The sequence below is a fragment of the Dermacentor albipictus genome, chromosome 8, assembly GCF_038994185.2.
Source record: "Dermacentor albipictus isolate Rhodes 1998 colony chromosome 8, USDA_Dalb.pri_finalv2, whole genome shotgun sequence".
NCBI lineage: Eukaryota > Metazoa > Arthropoda > Arachnida > Ixodida > Ixodidae > Dermacentor > Dermacentor albipictus.
The window spans coordinates 70752578-70775040 of NC_091828.1; the positions used below are offsets into that span (position 1 = coordinate 70752578).

General features: G+C 44.0%; 1 long non-coding RNA gene and 1 pseudogene across 1 annotated transcript; both read left to right on the plus strand.

Moving 5' to 3' along the window:
- Positions 1–791: 791 nt before the first annotated feature.
- Positions 792–9083, plus strand: LOC139048388 (uncharacterized). The gene is made up of 3 exons (XR_011507657.1): positions 792–843; positions 4439–4477; positions 9013–9083. It is a non-coding gene; the product is annotated as an uncharacterized lncRNA (long non-coding RNA).
- Positions 9084–14627: 5544 nt separating this feature from the next.
- On the plus strand, positions 14628–22006 carry LOC135896263 (uncharacterized; annotated as a pseudogene).
- Positions 22007–22463: the final 457 nt, after the last annotated feature.

The following is a 22463-nucleotide window of genomic DNA, read 5'->3' on the forward strand; positions in this document are numbered from 1 at the left end:
ACTTTTAAAGAAACATCACATAGCACAGTGCAAGATAACATTTTAAAACTTACTGTGTTCAATCGCCAAGCTTCTCGCACAGAACATCGTAGGTATGAAATTCGTGCAGTGTTTTCATTATATTTTCTTTTTTTAACAGCTTGGCTAACCTAGCTGGACCCCTCACATTTTCTCTCTCTGGCTTCCCTCGACCAAAAATGAAGATATTAATACGATAGATAGATAGATAGAAACATAGATAAATCATGGATAGATAGATAGATAGATAGATAGATAGATAGATAGATAGATAGATAGATAGATAGATAGATAGATAGATAGATAGATAGATAGATAGATAGATAGATAGATAGATAGATAGATAGATAGGTAGACAGACAGATAGATAGATAGATAGATAGATAGATAGATAGATAGATAGATAGATAGATAGATAGATAGATAGATAGATAGATAGATAGATAGATAGATAGATAGATAGATAGATAGATAGATAGGTAGACAGATAGATAGATAGATAGATAGATAGATAGATAGATAGATAGATAGATAGATAGATAGATAGATAGATAGATAGATAGATAGATAGATAGATAGATAGATAGATAGATAGATAGATAGATAGATAGATAGATGGAAACATAAATAGATAGGTAGACAGATAGATAATACGGAAAATACTATTTAGGTAACCCTGCATCTGGTATACTAACACGTTTCTCAAGATAATATCAAATATATATTGTTCTGTGGTGTAATATTCAAATGAAATGTTGCCTTTTTCGTCTTACAGTCTCACAATGTGCCGAGGTCAGCCTTCCAAACTTTTTGGGCATAGGCGAGGTATGTATCTCAAACATCATTCGCAGTCATGACGTGAAGCAGCTCAAAGTTCTATAATTATCGCAGTTATAAAAAATGAGTGGGAGCTATATTGTTTTTGTATTGTATCTACGCTGTCATAGCAGCTTGTTTACTGCTTACCCTTACCTTAGCATTGATGTCACTGTATTGTTTGCACATCATTTGGAAACTCACTGCAGTCGTTAATATTGCACTACAATGGTACCATGTTTACGTATGGGATATGTACAAATGGCGAATGTCCTTCTTTTGGCGGTAAGAATTTTTTATTTTCCTTGATTTATTATGTCCTGGAAGAAAATGGGTTTTAGATATACTTGGACCGTCACAAAGTAATTACACATGGCTGGAAGCTAGCAGACCCCAAGATTTAGTTTTGTTTCAGCTCAAGGCCATTTAACACGTCGGACACCAGCACATCGTATAACTTTTTAATAGCTGTAGAAAAAATTGATCGCATATTCATCTTACCTTCAATATTTCTGCTCGCATCGCCGAGCAACAAATATGACAAAACTCTCTATGTGAAGTCACGACGTCTAGGCCTGTTTTTTTATTTATTTGGTGTGCAGTACAAATTTAAAACCTCAGAAACTATTGACGACTGTCATGTCTCACCCAGCAAAGCCGTTGTTGCTTTTCTAATTGAGTGTTTCTGAATTAAAAGCCGATCGAAATTTCAGCTCACCAGTCAATTTGTGCTTGCCTGTTTTCGTGTCTCTGGGCGTCGCCACCTGATAAATGAAGTGGCAAAACTGAGCACTAATAAACTGCGCAGCAATGACATTGATAAATAGTAACGTAGAATTTACGGCTTAATTAGTGACGACGTGAGGAACAACCCATACAATAATAAATAGAAACAGCTGGTCAATATTTATTTCAATTTAAACTCCCCGTTTATTCATATTAAATATAATATAGACGCTAGCTAACTCTCACGTATTATTTAAAAGATGTATCAAACCTTTAAGACCAATACACCTATAAAACTGCGTCGTCATTACGCATTCAGCCATGATCCCTCATTCAGTTGAACAGTTGCTGCAATCCTCGTTGTGCAGTGTATGCAAAATCCAAAGTCATTAAAAGTGCATTCCTAAGCCCCACTAATACTTATGAAGCATACAAAACGCTTCTTAGCCTTCGAAAAAGTATAAATTGCGATATAGATGATTTGCAGGTTCGTTAACAAAAGCATGCTCTATAGACCTAATCGCGCGTATCTTAGAGCGGGTCTCCAATCTTTCGTTGACGAATAGTATGTTTCTTCGGTGCATGCAAGTCGTGAAGGTAATAGCACTTTTCATATCTGGCGACAGAAACGAGCTTTTAAATTGTCAGCCAACATTGATCCTTGCCATTTTCTTTAAAAGTGTTGACAAATTGATTAGTACACGAATAACCTTCCAAACTCTGAAAAATAACCTCTTTTTCTGCGCAAAACGCAATGTAATTACAGATTACCAGTTTGTCTTTAGAAAAGGTCGTTCAACAGAAGCGGCGTTACTGATACAAAAAGTGAAAATTTTTTGAGGCTTTGAAGAAAGGATAGTTACTCTGCGTTTTCATTGATTGTTTTAAAAGCTTTTGACACTACTAACCACAATACCCTACTAACAAAACTTGATATTTACGGCTTTAGTTCCTGAACTTAATTAGAAGTTATTTGCAGTATATGTATCAGCCTGTTCGTACGTAACCACTGTGAAAAATATTTGGGTATATTAGCCGTGATTCCTGAGGGAAGCATAGTGGGACCGCTATTATTAACCAGTAAATAAAGGCCATAAGTAATATGAATGCCATGGCACAATTTGTTTTATATGTTGAGGACACTAGTTTATTTATAACTGCTAAAGGCGTTAAGGAATTGCGAAGTGTTGCTAATGATACACTAGAACAAACAAAGAGGTGGATCTTTGCAAACTCATTAAATATTATTACTAGCCAAACAAAACGCGTGCTTCTTCTTTTAAAGAACACAAAAAACAAAGCATTGATGAACATCTAAAAATAACTACTACTTTGATAGCATGCTACCATCAATTAAAAGCATAGGTGTGATTTTCGAAAAGGATATGTTGTGGAGTGACTACTGCACGATCTGTTAGAACACTAATGAAATTACGCTTCCTTTTAACATTAAGAGCGAAGCTCGTATTTTTAATTATGTTATCTCACATTAACTATTATCACCTCGTACAGGGCAACCCAACTTGGAATACCATGAAATCTATATTTATTTCAAAAGTAAGCAATCCATGCAATTGGAAACTCTTCATTCGACGCCGATAATGATCCTCTTTCTTGTCAATAAGATTTAATGTCGATAAAACCATTCTTTTATACAATTTTACTGAGACGTATTTTAACAGAAAGAAAAAAAGCACAATTAATTTTTTTGAGTACTTTTGAAAACTAACCGAACACTAAATAGTTGCAATGAACGTGATAGAGAAACTTGGCATATACCGCGTACAAGAACTCACTAGAAGTATCAAATGCTGCGGAATGCACTGCCATCTTAACTCTCGTCACTATTGGGCATACTTATTACCATTTCAATTAGGTGCTAAACACCTTGTCATTCAATCTGTTATTCACGTGTGTGCTTTAGTGCTTTTGTTTGTGTGTTTTTCTTCAATAGAACATGCATTTTAAGCTACAACTGCACACTGACTACGTAATTTTGTATTTGTGTGAATGTGTCCCTTAAATGAAAAGTGATTTATGTTGTCGACATTTTTTTCTGCTTTTTTTGTTCAACTTTATGACATATATAAAGTGTGCATTCACGTTTTTGCTGCTCTGAAAATGTAACTTTGTATAACTTGTCTAATTTTTTCACACATTTTTCGTACATATATTGTGGCATTATTACATGTGTTCATGTATTTTATTCGCGCATTTTTACGTGTTGCTAAAAACCAATAAAGGGACACAGACCTAGTCAAGCCCACCTTGTGGCACTTTTTCTGTGCCCCTGTCATCTGTGCGATTTATTGAAACGAAAATGAAGTTCAAAGTTGAACACGGTAAAATTTTTTATGCACTATGTCCCTGTATTGAAGACATTGTGTAAATCATTGATTTCCTCAAAGACATCTGCACTCACTATTATAGATACAGGGAAACACGCCTAATTATCTTTGTTGGGACATCCAGCACACCAACTAAACTATAGCCACAATATAGCAATTAAAAAACTTACTACCTTCATAGTCTATTTTTCATGCTTTGGCATAAATACGGTGGGCATTTTATTTTTTTTCACGATAAAGAGCTTTCAAAATAGGTAGTAGCTGGTGACTTTGCTTTTCAGGAATGACTGATCTGACCATGAATTCATTGAGTTGATTAACCTTACTTTCGCATTTATTTCAATATGTTACTTTTGAAGTACAACGCCATAAAAATTGCAAGAAGCCGGCTTCCAATATTTGGAAAATAGCCTGATAGTAACCTACGCTCTGAAATGACAATGCTCGTGTAGTAAAATTTCACCATACCATCATCACATTGTTTACAAAATATTATCTATATCTCGTTTGTCCTACATACTTTTCTCTAGTGCCTAGGTGGATCTGGGGACCTTTGCGGCGCGGACACTGTAAGTCATTTGATCGTGTCAATTTTTTTTGAATACTTATCGCAAGTTGCTTTGCGTAAAAAGTCAAATAATGAAAAAGCGGAAATCACGAAGCTCAGGCGAGACCATTCGAAAGGCTTGTTACAGAACGAAATTTTCCAGTCAACTATAGATAGAGGTACGCAATTTTGCAAAACAATTGCGCTGTTATTATCAAAAAAGTTCGTGAATATATTTTGTATTGCGACTTGCAACTTCGTAAATTCTCTTGTAACTTATTACCTTAAACCTTGTCGCCTGACATCTGCGCTATAACCTTTAGCCAATCAGGCTTCAAGACCAAAATACTAAGATACGGAAACGTTATTATTTCATCAATGTTTCTCTACATTTCTTGCTTTGCTTTATAAGGGTGTTAAAATGTAAAGTTCTCCCATTCCGACTTTACTTTATTCTCGTGATATCAGCCTTGCGTATTCGCAGACGCAAGCAGGGGCAGTGACCCGCCAGATTGTTTAAAGAAACCAAATGCAGCGCTCTAGCCACGCTTATGAGGTGGCTTTTCTTTCGCTTCAAAACTAATCTCATTGTCTTCCGTCCCTTACAGCTTTGGATCATAATAGACGGATAATAAAAAGACCCAGTAAAATAGATGATCAAGCAAAGAGAGGGGCACAGTGTCTCCGATTGATCTACTTTGCCTTGCTTAACTTGAAGTGGATGGATGGATGGATGGATGGATGGATGTTGTGAGCGTCCCCTTGGGAATGGGGTGGTCGGGGGCGCCACCAAGCTTTTGCTATTATATTGCCTAAAGTCCTACGTGGGTTAAACAATTCACAAAGGAAAAAAAATGCTATGAACTCCCACAACCACATTTTCTGATCCCCTATTGCGAAATGTGCCTTTGTACGTCATTGTTTTTTGTCGTTTCCCTACTTTTATTCTACCAATCCTCCAATCGCCTTTTACTTAGTGCTTTGTCGACAATTGCGCCACCATGCGACGGGTAAGTGAAGATGCCTTGAAAACGGATGCTCAGTGAAGACGACTTAGAGGAGCGCTGTCGTATAGTTCCCGAAAGGGCTCGGAAATGTTATACTGGCCAAAAAAATGTATTATACACAAAAACATCCACTCCCCGGCAGCTAAAAGCAGTCTTCGTTGGGGCCATCAATGGGCAGCCTGTCATATTCCTTTCGAAATAGGGAAATTCTTATTTCAAACTGAGTTTGAAATAACAAACTCAGTTTTTTCCGGCTTAATAATGCATCTCTGTGGCATATAAGTAACTTCCACGTGCTAATTTTCTAAAGTTTCGTGACGTGGTATGGCCGACAGCTGCGCTAGCCGTGGTCTGAAAACATGTTAAAAATTCGCGGAATGCTTATGGTCACAACAGCATCTAATTAAAAAAATTTTTTTTTTGCCTTATCTTGCATAAGATGTGTCCGCGCGTCATCTTTAGGTGAAAAGATAGTAACTACTAATTTTCTTCAGTGTGCGTGTATGCTGCCGCTTGTTTTACGTTCATTATACTTACGGAGAAAAAATGAAGTTCTCGTTAAGCACCAACACTTACCAAATTATTAAGTTTTTTACGCGTTGAATTATTTGTAAGCTGTACAGTGCTTTGAGCTGGTTTATGAAAAGGTACAGGTGCAGCATCACCAGATTTCTGCTCCAACTGGGGCCTTGGGAAAAGTGGCACATTAATACCAGCGCGCCATTTTCGTGCCCCCACTTAGAGACACAGCTCCTTGGCCTATGTACCTGCGATATGCCGGTGTAAAAACATTGTGCCTGAGAATGAAACAACACTACAAAACATAAAAAGATGGAATCATGGAGAGCACCTCTATTTTCTTTAAACATAGTAGATTTTGACATCAGGTAATATCCCAGCCGTCACAATTCTTGAGAAACGATATGGGGAGGACTGTGGTATAAAGTTTGTAAACAGGGATAAAGTGCCTCAGAAAGGCTGGGGAGGAGTAACACAAACGGCAATGGCTATACGCGACATTAGTTTCGCGTCCGTTATAGTGGTCTCACAAATATGAACACCAGTTTTCCGCAAAAACAATGATTAAAGGCCTCAGCATTGTATTATTTGAAATACATAAATTTGAAATGTTGATGAGAGACATTTCAGAAAGATTAAGTATTTTACGGAGCATCTTTTGCAAACAATAGTGTAACGACCAGTCATTGAGGGATCCAACACAGTCAGACTCTGTCACCTTCGTATCTAGATAGTATGAACTAACTTTATGTTTGCGTACCTAATAACAAAGGTCAATCATACTGATCATATAGAGCATCTGTGAAACATAATTATGTAGGAGGAAATTTGGCAACAACCGACATCCTTTATATTCGTGAAGACGTAGGTCACTAAAAGACCGCATGTCGGTAGAGTAATTCTCACTCGTTCTTTACGTATTCGTACAATTCTCCAGCACTATATACAAATACAAATACCTTTATTTCAACATCAGGGATGTTAGGGGTGCACCCAAAAAGCCTATGACTGGCTTGACAGAGGGGCGCACCTCCGTACATAAAAACCAGCAGCAACAGAACACGCACAGAACAATAGTAATATAATAGTAATATCACTCATATCTAGAGTGCTACGTTACTCAGAGCCTAAAGCGAGTGGTTCCAGTGCTAAACATTTTTGTATTTAGGAAGCATTTGAAATAGACATTTTCTTGTGTACTACAGCTAAAGGGAAGAAGATGCAGGTTTATCTTGTTTACAGCTCATTCCATTTACCGAGCTACGTAAGCGACTTGCCTAAAACACCCAAAATATGTTTAAAATAAGGTATATTTTAATGAAATATTAACACTCAAGGGAAGCACGCAAAGCTGGTTGTGGCCTCGATGACTGGCTCAAAATGTTATTTTGATTCCTTTCGCGACCGAATATCCTTGTCTAGCTCAATTTTATAAATGTATATAGCTGAGGCTCCCCAACAGTATTTGCTCGGCGTCGCACGTGTTTCTGTAAAAGCATCCTCGTTATTGAAGGTCTGCGTTTCCTGTTGTCGGCTTCGCTACACTTTTGCGCAAAATGCACAGCTGGCATGAAACACTCGATATGTGAATACACGATGGCCTGGCAAATGTACACGATGCTTTCGCTCTAACACAAAAACACAGAGTTCGAGATGTATGAATCACACACATATACAGGAGGCCCCGCATGACTTGAGCGAAGAATTTAAAAATGAAAGGCGCGTCGGAAGCGAGATGAACCAAACGCATACTATTTGCAATTGCCCATAGTAACTCCAACAATTTGTTGTTTCCCCCACAACTTGTTCAGGTTTAATTACCCAACTGATTCATTACCGGCTGAAGGCCCCAAAAATGATACGCATATTCGTAGAGCGCCTTCAGAAACCACCGATCGAGTTGATTCCTTTACGATACGTCTCACGCAGCCCTCTTTTTCCGGGTTGCAAAGAAACTTTGCGAAATATGACAACAGCCGCGTGACGGAGCATTTGCGCAGTGGTATGGTGCTGCTCTCAAGTGTGCATTCGGTGAACAAGGTCGGATCATGGCGAGAGTGCATGCTGCTGACCGAGCGTTGCTCATGAGATAAAGAGCATCCTGCCACTTCCTCGTCGCCATTCACGATGCAGCCGAACTTCTTCAACGTACGCACGCTTGAGAGCTATAGAATACCACTGCGTCGAGGCTCCGTCACGTGGCATGTTTTTCATATTTCGCTGGCTTTCTTCGCAACCCGCAAAGACTGACTACGTGAGACGTATCCTAAAGGAAACAATTCGACCGGTTATTTATGAAGGTTGTCTACAAATCTGCGTATCATACATGGGGTCTTAAGTCAAAAATTGAAAGGTTGGGTAAACAAATGTAATTAATTATTGAGTTATGGGGAAAACAAATAAAATGTCTCAGCTACTATAGGCTGTTGCGAATAATGTGCGTTTGGTTCAATTAGCTTCTGACACGCCTTTCTTTATTTAAACTCTTGGTTCAAGTTATATGGGGCACCCAGTATCGCATGTGTGGTGTCTGCTCATTTGTTCGGCGCCACTGCGTGCACGCACTTGTCACAAGTAAAACTCAGTGTGCATAATGAAATCATTCAGGTGCGGCAACATGTAATGCGTTTTTAACTCACCTACAGGGTTGATGCAGTATGGGTCAAAATAAAAGTGTCTATAGAAGTTGAAACCCCATGCTTCGAACACGCGCAACAGTGAGAAGTTGCAATAAATGTCCACGGAAAAGCAACGGCCAACTCAACAACCGCATGTAGTTTTTAAAAGCTTATAATCAAAAAGCACTATGTACAGCTCGTAACCTTAATCTCGCTCGACGGTTTCTGGCTGACGCAAGCAGATTAGTTCAGCTAGGTGGGATGGCTTTCAATTATCTACGTCATCACCTCTCCTGCCGTTGTCACACATGGGGCTGCTATTTCACTGTCAAACGTTCGGCCTTGACTTTGTCTTGGGGACAAGATATCGCACATTAAAATATATTGTTTTTTTTCCTTACATATGCATCCAGGAAGGCATTGGAGATTTCCTCGGCACTTTTCTAGAGGTAAGACATTTATTGCGCTTACATCTTTGATGCACTAAAAATCACTCTGGCTTAGCCAAGTCTGGTTCAATGTTCTATTTCAATTTCTAAACGCCATCTCTGCTTGGCAGTCAACAACTACGCAGTTGCAGTAAACGTCTAGGGAACAACAACCGCCAACGCAACAGCCGCATGTAGTTCTTAAAAGATTGTCATCAAAAAGTACTAGGTACTAGGCGTCAAAAAAGACACTCCGCAGTGTTGTTGGTGGTAATAAAATGTGAAGATTCATTAACAACAGAGCAGTGATAAATACAGCAGATGGTAAAATGTCCGCAACCAACATGAAACCATGTCTTCGCAATATGCTGGACGTCGGTAATCATTCTTTGAGTCATCCGTGAAATGTGCTGGGTAATGGTTGTCTGCAGTTCCTGCAGCGTATGAGAATTGTTCTTGGCAACCTGTCCTTTGAGTGAACCTCAAAGAGGTTATCGCTTTAACTAGAGCCATTGTGCTTTCATATCCCATCTTAAACTGCAATGTAATTCACAATTGTCATCATATTTTTGTTTAATCATTCATGGCATAGTTACATCTCTGGCATTCATTTGATACTAAAATTATAAAATGATAAATATGTAAAATGCTAGCGTTGTACAAGGTTATTTAGCTAACATTGTTGCTAATGGGCATTGATATACGTTTTTCTAGTACGGTGAAAGGGGAGAAACAGATATTTTACGATTGCTCAAGGAATCACTAACAAATTCAACGCATTTAGTGCCGTAGCCGTGACCTACCGGAAGTGACAGCACAAAGTTACTTCAGCTCGTCCGTTGTGGAAAATGCCGGGCTCTTGAAGCACTGAACTCAGGGCTCTATTATCGTCAAGCTACGATGCTGCATTACACGTTGAAGTTCCGCCATTTCAAAATGTAGGTAACCTCGCTGTCACAAAGCACCGATTGGCTGACGGCAGCGCACTCTCTATAACGTGTGTGAAACCTTTTAGAAATGTCCTAGGCTTCTTTCATCGTATTGTATTTAACAACTGATGGCTATTATGCACAACGCACCATACGAACTTTTTCAGACATTCCACTAAAGATCTGCCAGCACGAAAAATTATTTCATCGACCTTTTATATTACGTCTTCGTAGAGCCGGCAAGGCAAACTGCATGCCGGTGATGAAACACTACAAATTCGAAGGAGTAATGTATCTGCAAACGTATATAAAGACAGCATATTCAGCACAAAAGCCACAGAAAGTTATGCGAAGTGGCTCATGTGCATCATTTTGGCGTAACATAGTCTTCTTTCTGCCTGGCAGATTGAATTTGAACATGTAAAACACCTTATTCTGTTTACACAGCCGTCAGTTGTTTTGCGGCTTTCTCGCTTGAGATAAGCAGATAAAGAACCCCTTTGCACAAACTCTCCCTTACACGTCCAAACAGGAGTGATGTTTACAGGAAGCTGGAGGCTTGAAGTAAATAAATGTGGTCGATCAACGAATGTCGCTGGAGTCGCGCAGTGTTTGCCCAGTGACACTCCTTGATCAACCAGATTCGCATTAATCTTATGAACTCTGATTCAGTAAATATTTTGAGTATATTTTGAATTATCAAATGCATATACCTACTTGTATTTTTGTCCATGTGGAAAATGCACATCAAGTATTTCGTTAAGAATAAAAATTATGGAGTTTAACGTGCCAAAAACTATTTTCGGAATTTCGTTAAGATAGTCTGAGGCATTATGACGCACTTTTAACACAAAAGAGGTAGAGGGGATTGCACATGCACCCTAAAGAGAGGAATGAGGTTGCAACGTATTACAGAAGAGCAGCAGTATAAACAGAACTAAAGTCGTTGGCGTGCCATTATTGCGTGAAGTGAACACTTTGTGTTTCCAAGGGTGCGGAATGTGCTGCACTAAGAAATGCTGACAATATTTAACTATAATCCAAAAGGCCGTGCAAAACAAGTGTAAGAGTCTCTTGGTTTTATTGCAGGTCCCGCTTTTCTATTATTTTCTACCGTGTTGGCTGGTCTCTTCAACGCGAGCTTTTTTTTGCGCTGCAGTTAAACGCAGATGCCCTATGTGAACTCGCTGACATCTTGTCCTGCTAAAATGTTCTCACGCTTTGCGAAATATTTACAAATCACAGTGCACTTAGCTTGAAATTCGCTCTTTTAACAGCAATCATTTACACAATGTACAATTGACGCTGGTCGAAGCAGAGCTACAGTATGATGGTATTTATGAAAAAAAAAACTATCCTCCGGATTGGGCATCTGCCGGCTAAAAAAGCGCCTGGTAATAGCGTGTACACCACTGTCTAAGTAGGCACTCTCGAACGACGACTACGTTAGAATCTGTTACGTGTGCATACAGAAAATTAATTGCAATTTTCAGTCACAGGCACGACAACCACCGTTTCCTCGAAAACAGCAAGCGCGTCAGGTGCGCGTGAGTCAGGATATGGTAGTTGGACTTAAGTTGTTATTGTTGCTGATGTTTTTGCTTTCCAGTAAGCAGAGTTTAACTAGCTGGTGCCCTATACCGTAAAACTATTCCTGTATGTTTTCTTATTCCAATCTCCTGACGTCGAATTTCCGTAACCGCGACGCAGGCATCAAGCGGTGACCAGGAACGTTGCTTGAATAGCCCAATCAAATGCTCCCCTTGTTTGTAGGAGGTCACATCTGTTTGCTTCAAAAACGAATAGCATTGCCTACACTGAACGGCTTGTCTTATCTAATTGCCTGACAAGAGACTAGGAGCCCGCCCAAGTGGAGAGGCATCTGATAAGGCCGAGCCAGTGCACTCAAAATCGGTAACCGTATGAAGAGGGTTGTGCCGTCATCCGTGGTTGGTCCTCTTTCCCTTACTTTGCTTGAGGTGGCTGGTCGAAAATCGTGGCGGCATCCAACGAAGGTTAAGAATGCCGCTAAAATGGAAAAAGATAGTTGGGCCGAGCCGGTGCACAGTATCAGTGCACATAATTGAGTTCCTAAAATGGACCCTCAGTAAAGAATAGCTGGCAGAGCGAGGTCATAAAGGTGCCGAAAATAATCGATTACGTTACACAGCCACGCAAAAAGCTTTATTGCATGCAAATAAACGCATGCTCTCCGGCATGTACGAGTAACCAGTGCCTGAGTGATCGGCGGCAGCCATCTTCTATTTCTTTCGCAACGTGGGAGCCTGCGGCTATTCAGAAATATATTCAGTTTTGTTCGTCACAATAATGCATCTTTAACGCGTGCACGTCACTTTGACGCGCTGAGTTTTCGCGGTTTTGTGACGTCGCGTGACAGACAGCTGAAGTCGATGCAGCCCGAATACTTTTGAGCAATAACCGAATACTAATGGCGAATAGGCGTGGAATCAGAAATAACAATTTTTCTTTTGTTCCGTCCAATCATGCATAATCAGTGTGTACGCATCACATTAGATGGGGAGCTATAGCGGATTTCGTGACATCGCATGACAGACAGGCGAGGTAGGGGTGCTTCAAAAGCGTTTTTGACCAACCGCAGAGGGCTCGTTGCAGAATTGGAATAGAAAACTCTGGAATAGTTTTAAGTTATAGGGTCCTCAGATGTGTTCATATTAGGCATAAGTTCTTGCGGGCAAAATGGAATGAATTTGAATTCGGTGGCCTTACTGGCTAAAATTAGGACTTCATTATGAGGCACACCGTGATGGAGGAATCCCGAATAATTTTGACCACCAGTGGATTGTTACTATACCCCTTATGTGCAAGACAAGGGCGTTTTTGCGTTCCGCCCCCATCAAAATGCCGCCGCCGTGGCCCGTGACTTCATTTGGCGACCTGGTGCTTAGCAGCGCAGTACCATAGCCGTTAAGGAACCGCGGTGGTTGTTACCCAAATCAAACATTTGATTGTCGAACTTTTCAGTGCACTTTTCAAGGGCTAGGGACTCTGGATCTACGATCACAGATTTACTTGATAATTGAGTTCCTCAAGTATCTGCTGGCAAGGAATGACTTTGGTAAGCTGCATACAACGTACTTTGCACACTCACGGGTACTTTTATAGAATTCAGCAGGATTACTTATAGATAATTTGGTAAAACTACTTCGCATACGTCTTATATATACGTCCGTATACGTCCGTATACGTTTGTATACGTCCGTAGATTCACTTGTTAAAACTACGTGGGTGACTTGCTGCATGCAGAAAAAATAGGCGACTAAAATTTCAAATAACTGATGAGTTGGATCATTGGAAGAAACGTGACTGCGCTAGCGATATAGCTCGGTAACCTTTTGCAGAGGATTAAAATTAAAGTCACAGCAAACAAATAACCTGACTTGTGGAGAGATCGGCGGACAGAAAGGCGCAGGTCACATTTCGTCTTTGGTGTTTCAATATATTAGGCATTCAGAAATCGGCTCTAGTCGTTCTTGATTGATTTATTGTGCTGTATTAAACTTTGAGCACATAAGATTATGTCTTCATTATAATAGTGAGCGTCTCGCACGCATGCAATGGATGAATTTTATAATATCGAGCTCAGGCAGTGGGGAAACCACGACTTATACGCTGAAGATGATCGAAAAAAACTAGCTAGTAGAGCAACAATTACTCCTTTCTTGCACACTAGAATGCACAGCGCTTGCTCATACCTGCACTGATTGTCACATTCATCCTTCTTCCGCCTGAAACATTCGAGCATATATCCACAGTTATTGCCTGTGACGCTAGAGTTTCTGCATTTTCCTTTATATTTTCTTTTTCATTGTGTAGTAATGTTTCTTTCCATACCAATTTATCTTTGGATTTACTAGCCACCACCAGTAAATGCACTCTCTGCGATGTCTTTAATGTGCTTCCCCTTCTTCTCAAAGCACACTATGTCACTGTAGCGGATTATAATGATATTTTAAATGAATCAACACCTTAAAAATATATTAACTGAAATACTTAAACCGCTGTAGTGGCAGCAGCATTGACATCGCATTCACGATACGCTAATAAATAAAAAAGCAAACGCTAGCATCCTGTCGAGTTTCGGATGCTGTGCGCGGCACGCGCAAGCACCAGCTGTCGTTGGAAATATTAAAACCTAGTCTGAGACATCAAAGACATGTCCTGTCTGCTCTTTTACGATAGCCTGCCCAGACTGTTGCTCTGCCGCCACAGTTTGGGGAAACCATGAGGTGATCCAGAAACCTCCTGAGTAACGTGGTGAGGACTCCTGTTCGGCGGGGAAGACGACGACGACGCTCACGGAGTGCACGCGCCTCGTATGGGCTCCGTATATTTCAAACTCTTGTGGCCAAACAATCACCGCTGGACCCAAACTAACGTCGGAACCAGCTTCCGGAAGTGGTCCGCTACAGATCAAGACCAGTCCCGACGCCAGGGACCCAGGACAAGGGTTTCTACGACCACAAGATTGCTAACCCTAGCAAGACCTTCAGCTGCTCCGTCTGGCCGAGAGACAGGTGCGCCGCAGCTACGAAGGTGCGCGGCGTCGCTGTCGCAGTCCCGGCTCCCGAGGACTTCGCCCAACGACTCGCACCCTCGTGAGATCAAGTAAGTGCAGCCCCTCCCCTCGTCATGGAGGTAGTAAAGGTTGAAGGCACGAAAATAGCCCCCGAAGAAGTTTCCGTTGAAGCAGGGTGGCTTGTCAGCCACCGTAAGCAACGACAGACTACGCAGGCATCATCCCAACTCATACACGGATCCCTCCGTGCAACAGCAAGCGCACGCACCGAGAGTACCGAGCAGCCCGCACTACGCCGACACGCACCACGGCAACCACGACTTCCGAAGAATGATATCAAGATCGTCATACGCCCAAGAGACGGTTTCAATGTGTCCAAACTAGGAGACGCCCAGATACGCGACTCAATACTGCAGATCACGGGCATTACAACCAAAGAAGCAGCGGACGACATTTACCGCTCATGCACGGATAATAATGTCATTGTAGTTAGCACGCCAGTGATGTCTAACGCCGAAAAATACTGTCGCATCCGCAGTCTCCCCATCGGAGCAGTCCGCTACGCTGCCACAGCATACGTCACACCGCCGGAGGACACAGCCAAAGGAGTCATACATAACATCCCTTCATATGACACGGAAGAAGACATTACCAACAGTCTCATTTACAAGAAGAACCCTACGATTCTGCAGGCCCGACGCATGGGCAAGACTAATTCAGTGCTCATCGTATTCGACTGAAAGCAAGTACCGTACCATGTCTACTACCGCGGAGCAGAATACAAATGCTATCTACATAAGAAGCGCATCGAGGTTTGCGACATCTGCGGGACCGTCGGCCACAGGGCCGATGTATGCCCCACTCCAACCCAGAAGAAATGCAAGAGCTGTGACACAGTAAATCCACCGGATGATCACCCCTGTCACCCTTGCTGCGCACTCTGCGGCAAAGACCACCCGACTGGTGATAAGTCCTGCCATCGCCGCTTCCAGACACCACACCTCCTACTCCAACGACGATGGGAACGCCTACGACTGGGACAACAAGGAGCTGACCAGGAGATGGGGCCATCGACTTCTGCAGATGGAGACTCAGCTCCGCCAACACCGAAGTCAACACTACAACCGCAGGCTCCCGAACGCAGCAATTCACGAGGGCGCAGTCGGTCTCGTGGACGCAGCCGCTCCCGAGGTCGCAGTCAGTCACAAGGACGCAGTCACTCTCGGAGCGGACCGGATTCAACACCGCCGCAGCAGCAAGGAAACACAAGCCTTAAAACGACCACAGTCAAAGTGCAAGACGCACCCCCCAAGGTAAGCTGGGCCAGCATTGTCTCCCACACAGGTCACACCACACAACCTATAGCAACCCCAGTGAACACAGTTAGTGACGCTACCATGCACAGCTTCATGCACAGGAGCTCCGATCCTTACGTGCTGAGATACAAGAACTCAAGACAGAAAACGCTAATCTCAAATCCCAACTTGCAGACACACAACCCAAGCATTTACCATCAAATGCAGACATCCTTCCTGTCCCTGCAATAGATTGCGCGCAAACCACCCAACAACCAACCTCGCACAAACAGAAAGCTCTCGAACCAATCTCAAAAGTAGCAACACCAGCATACACTTCAGAAGGAAATGTCAACTGTGAGGCCCTCACTGAGCTGCAACAGCGGATAGAACGCAACCTCAACGAAGCATTAGATTGTAAGCTTGCCACATTGCTCGACGCCTCCATTGCAAAAGCTCTCGAACGCGCAATGGACAACCTCCTTACGGCGAAACTAGAAATGCTACTACTGCCCAGAATTGAGCAAGCCTTTGCGGCAAGAGAACAACAGCGACAGGAAAACATGGACGACACGCGCAAAGTGCTTCAAGACATGGTCGCAACTTTGGCTCAAAATCACAATACCCGTTTAACAGAATTGGAAAACACCCTACTCCGTCCCAGAGCAGGTCCCCTAAAGAAGCCGTACTCGCGTCCCGACAAAGATGGCTGCGAGTAATCCAGAACGTGTTACCTACTGCATTTGGCAGTGGAACTGCCGGGGCTTCCGGCGAAAGCGAGCACACTTAGAGCAATACATTACCTCTCTCGCACCACATACTTCCCCCGATGTTATCGCATTACAAGAGACCGGAGAAGCGGCTAAGCTGTCGGGATACGCCGCATACACCGCAGTTTGCAATGATAACCGCAGGCCCCAAGTAACCACACTAGTTAAGCGAAACATTCCGGTTATACAGCATCACACAGGCATTGATACAGCAGCCCACGTTTTTCTGGAGATCATCCCGTCTGCAAGGCGCAAGCAACAGAGCCTCTTCATCCTCAATGTGTACAGCAGCCCCAGAGAACAACATAGGTTTCTACGACTTTTAACCAAAGCAGATCAAGTAGCTAGGGCAGCCCCCCTGCTCATCGTAGGGGACCTTAATGCCCCTGCGGTGGCATGGGGATACTCAATGGACCGCCGAAAGGGAAGACAACTATGGCTTGACGGACAGAATCTAGGTCTTACTCTTGTCACGGATCCAACTTCTCCCACTCGTATGGGAAACAGTGTTAGCAGAGATACTACTCCGGACTTGACATTCGCAAAACGAATTCCACAAGCAGACTGGATCAACACACAAGACAACTTGGGCAGCGACCACTATTTAATCCAAACAACAGTTCGAGTGGGCCCGCGAAAGCCTAAGGGTCGTCAACTCCACATAACGAACTGGGACGCTTTCCGGCAGGCCAGAGCCCTCACCTCTTTCTCGGGTACCCAACCCCCTTTCGAAGATTGGGTCCCATCCTTGCTGCAAGACGCGAGCAAAGCTACTAAATTGGTGCCTGAGGAAGCCAATCTGCAGGAGGCAGATAGCAAGTTGCTGCATATGTGGGAAGCCCTCGCCAGTCTGCAACGCAGATACAAACGCAACAAGCTCAACCGAACGCTCAGGAAGCATATTAGTACTCTCACCCTTCAAATCGAAGACTACGCACAACAACTTACTCGTCAAAATTGGCACAGCACATGCGACAGCATGGAGCGGCAACCAAACCTGCCCAAAACGTGGAATATCCTCCGTTGCCTCCTCGATCCGGCTAACAGCAAGAACACACAACAGCACAACTTGCAAAAAATTATTCACACCCATTCGGGCACGGACGCACAAGTTCTTCAAGAATTGATAGACCGATACATAGGACCTCAACCTACCACACCCGCTCCAGCATACACAGGCACCGATAATGACCACCTGGATGTGCCCATAGAAGCAGCAGAAGTACGTGAAGCCATCCTCGCACTCCGCCCTAACTTAGCCCCGGGACCTGATGGCATTACTAATAAAATGCTTTGCAACCTAGATGAGGATTCTATACTAGCCCTCACAGCTTATTTTAACGCATACTGGGAAACTGGAAACCTCCCCTCACAATGGAAAGAAGCCAAAATTATTATGATTCCCAAACCCGGGAAGCGCCTCCTACTCGAAAACCTCCGCCCTATCTCCCTGACTTCATGTGTCGGAAAAGTCCTCGAGCACGTCATCCTCACACGCTTACACAGACATATGAACGACAACGACCTCTTCCCCAATACCATGATTGGCTTCCGCCCGAAACTTTCTGCTCAAGATATCATGATTCAGCTCAAGCACCAAATTATCGATGGCGACAAAACCTCCAGGCTGGACACCAGAGCCATCTTGGGGCTAGACCTAACCAAGGCCTTCGATAGCGTCACGCATGAGGCCATACTGAACCAACTGGCACAACTCCAGGTTGGACATCGAACCTATAACTACGTAAAGAATTTTCTTACAGGTCGCACAGCCACCATTACCATCGGAGGGTTGCAGTCGCCAATTATTCACTTAGGCAGTAAAGGCACGCCGCAAGGATCGGTTCTATCCCCTTTTCTGTTTAACGTGGCCTTGCTCGGACTACCGCCTGCATTAGCTAGCATCCCCAACCTCAAGCATAGCCTATACGCAGACGATATCACCCTGTGGGTCACCGGGGGCAGCGACGGAGACATCCAAGACACGCTGCAGCAAGCCATCAACGAGGTCGTTGCATACGTAGAACCGCGCGGCCTTGCGTGTTCCCCACAGAAATCGGAGCTCCTTCTGTACAAGCCTAATTGAGGAGGTCGACGTCCAGACCCTCACCCACCCGAGATGGAACTCCGCGTGCACCAGCAACGCATACCTACAGTACCTAGCATTCGTATCCTTGGCTTACGCATCCAACAAAACGGCAGAAACACGGACATACTCAAGCAATTAGATAATCATGTACACCAAACCACTCGCCTCATTGCACGCATCGGAAATCGACATCACGGCATGAAGGAAAGCAACCTTATACGCCTGGTAACCGCCTACGCCTTGAGCAGGATCACCTATGTCGCCCCGTACCTTAGCCTCAATGCAACTGAGAAGTCCAAACTCAATACCATGATCAAGAGGGCCTATAAACAAGCCCTACATCTTCCCATCACCACCTCTAACGAGAAACTGGACGCCCTAGGCATTCATAACACCATAGACGAGCTTATTGAAGCGCACCGTATTAGCCAATACGAACGACTTGCCCATTCCACCACGGGCAGGCACATTCTAGGCACCCTAGGCATAACCTACACCACCCAATTCGGACCAAAAGTACCCATCCCTCCAAACATTCGTGATCAGCTAGTTATCCCGCCCATACCTCGCAATATGCACCCTGAACACAATCCGGAGCGACGTGCAGACAGAGCTAAACAACTACAAAAGCGCTACGACCAAGCCGCTGACGTAACCTACGTGGACGCAGCAGACTACCCCAACCAAAACGCCATGGCGGTCGTCGCAGTCGCGGGTTCGCAGTACCACCTCTCCGCGGCCGCATCAATATTCGCCACGCAACCCGAAGTAGGAGAAGAAACGGTCATCGCTTTGGCCTACGTGGCTACCAATGCACACTGTATCATCAGCGACTCAAAAACGGCCATTCGTAACTACGCAAGAGGACTAATAGCACCCCAAGCGCAGAAGATTCTCTCTGGGACTCCTCCCTCAAGGCAACGCCGCGTGCAGATCATCTGGGCCCCTGGTCACTCGGGTCTGGCTGGAAACGAAGCCGCACACGATGCCGCCCGAGCTCTCGCACACCGGGCGCATCATCCTTCTCCTGCGTCTTCTGATCCCGACCAGCCCTCTGTTCTGCATCGCGGTCACGCGCGGGACCGAATGGTCACGTTCGGAGAAATTCTACTGCACTACCGCAGAGAGCGGTTACGCTACCCCCCAGCACACAAAACACTGACTAAGTCTCAATCCACCACTTCGCGACTCCTTCAGACACGAACTTTTCCGAACCCCGTGCTTTACAACCGCATGTACCCCGATGCATACTCACCACTCTGCAAAGCGTGCAAAGCCCGCGCCGACCTCAATCATATTATTTGGCAATGCCCCAAAGCCTCACCCACCAACACCTCCCGCACTAACACACGCATTATTAGTACGGCCGAGCAGTGGGAGACATTGCTGCTCAGCTTAGACCCAGAGGAGCAGCTCTGGGCCGTCCGGATGGCCGAAGACGCCGCCAGAAAGCAAGAACTGGCCGCCGTCTGAGGAAGGGGGGGATTGGGGGTTAGTCTCCCGACCCCCGCCACCCCTTAACCCCATCAAGGACACAATAAAGTTTTATCTCTCTCTCTCCTGTTCGGCCTTGATCATCCTCCACCAGCAGTACTGGTACCATCAACCTTCAGCGTTGTTAGTGAAGACGTTTAGCCGATTTCACGTTGCTGTTAGCCATTCTCAAGCCAAAAAATGGCCAGGCTTACCTTGGTTAAGCCAAGAATGCGTTGCATATTGCGCGAGTTGGGGCCCAGCTTTTCCTCCGGCTGTCGTGACGTCACGTCACGTGGTTGAGCTAAAGGTCAATGGTGGCTGCCCGGCCGCGCCCAAGGGCTGAACTGAGTGATTGCAATATGCAACGCATAAAAACAGAAGCAACTTAATAACAAACTTAGCAAACTTAAAAGAGAATGGACCCACATATGAGACGCGCAGCACTGAACAATGGCTCATACCCTCAATGGTGGCTGCCCGGCCGCGCCCAAGGGCTGAACTGAGTGATTGCAATATGCAACGCATAAAAGTTTCCTTACGCTTATTCAGTGCTCTCACCCGCTTCCATCGACGCTGCGAACTCCCCTCTGCCTGCCACCGCCTATGACAACCTCAAGGCAACCCATTTGCTGCAAATATCAGCTTTGCAGCGTTTTTTCATCTAAGAGCATTTGTGAGTTGAATGACTCAGACCATGTCGCTCGTCTTCTTCGTTGCACGAGGTACTTGCTTGGAGGCCACACGAGATGCAGTGATGACGCCGTCTTGCGCAAATTATTCTTGTACTGACTGCCGGCGAGTGGGGCTGATGACCCTGGCCACAACCTCCATTGTAAATTTGACTGGGCTCGCCGCGTTGCCAAAGTCGTAGCAGTACCATTCAAACCATCGCAACTGCCACAGTGTATCCAGGTATAAATTCGACCGCACAACATACCATTGAATTACGTACCTTTCCTGACTTCCATAATACCTTAATGCCGAAACTTAATTCCGTACCTCCCCTGTGGTGCCTGCTACAGCCTCAGGTGAATTTTACTATTCCTGGAATTACAAAGAAGGTCAGTCATTCATCTCTGGCTCTGCAACAACTCATACTCCTTTTACTGCTCCAGACATGTGATGGCCGCATAGGTACAGGGTGTTCGAGCGTCACTTTCAAAATTTTTTAAAGGTAGCCTGTGGCAGATAGCTCAATTCCATTTAAGAGCCGGTCTCCTCGAAGTGGTGGACATTACTTGCACAAAAATTGAAATGCAAAATTTACTGACTAACAAGAATTCACTGATTGATTTTAGTTAATTATCTTATGAGCCATATTGCAGTTTACAAATTCTAGCGGTTCACTTGCAAGGCGGATCCACTTAGAACGAATTCTCAGGACCACACCAGTTTCGAGATTTAAATTTCCGAACTTTGCGGAAAAATGCACTGGCGTTCAAGTTACTTGTGTGCTTCAGTGCACGAAATGTCGTTTTTTTGATCGAATAAACTGGAACGTCCATGAATTTCTCCGCAAAGTTTGGGAATTTGTATTTTAAAACAGGGATCTTGAATAGCCGTTCCAAGTGGATCTACCTTGTGAATTCCACGCTGTAATTTGTAAATCGCAATATGGGCCATAATGTCTTCAGTTAAAAACTTAATTACTTACTTTTTATTAGTTCGTCATCTTTGCATCTCAATTGTTTGTGCAACTATTGTCCGTCGCTTCTAGTAAACCAGCTCATGAACTAGAATTGTGATATCAGCCACAGGCAACATTTAAGGACTTTGAAAGTGTTCACAGAAACACCCTGTATATGTATCGACAGTTTGACCTCACCTACCAGCTCAACTGCCGCATTCGTCGCACCAGCTAAGCATGCTACAGTTGAATTCAAGTTGTCACACATGCCTACATCTACGGCAGCAGATTTAACAGCTATCCTTTCCGCTATGACGTTCTTCATCGAAGAGCCGAAAGACAAATGGGTTGAATTTTGTGACCCTGAGGCAGCTCTTGACAAAATCAAGTCTGCACATCACACACCTTACGAGCAGATGATATCCCATATCAGGGAAGTACACCCCCATGCTTTGGAAACAGGGCACAATATTAACTTTCAATGGATTCCTGCTCACTGTTGCATCGCCGGCGACAACTGTATTGACAGGGCTGCCCGCTCTGTCCACGAAGACACCCAGATGCATCCAAACTCTTTGGCGAGGTCGGACGCTGCCAGGGAACTGCGCCTGCTTGCACGCAAAAATAGTCGCAAGATCTCTGGAGTTCAACTGCCTTGAATTGTCGAATGCATAAACTAGAGCCCACGCTAC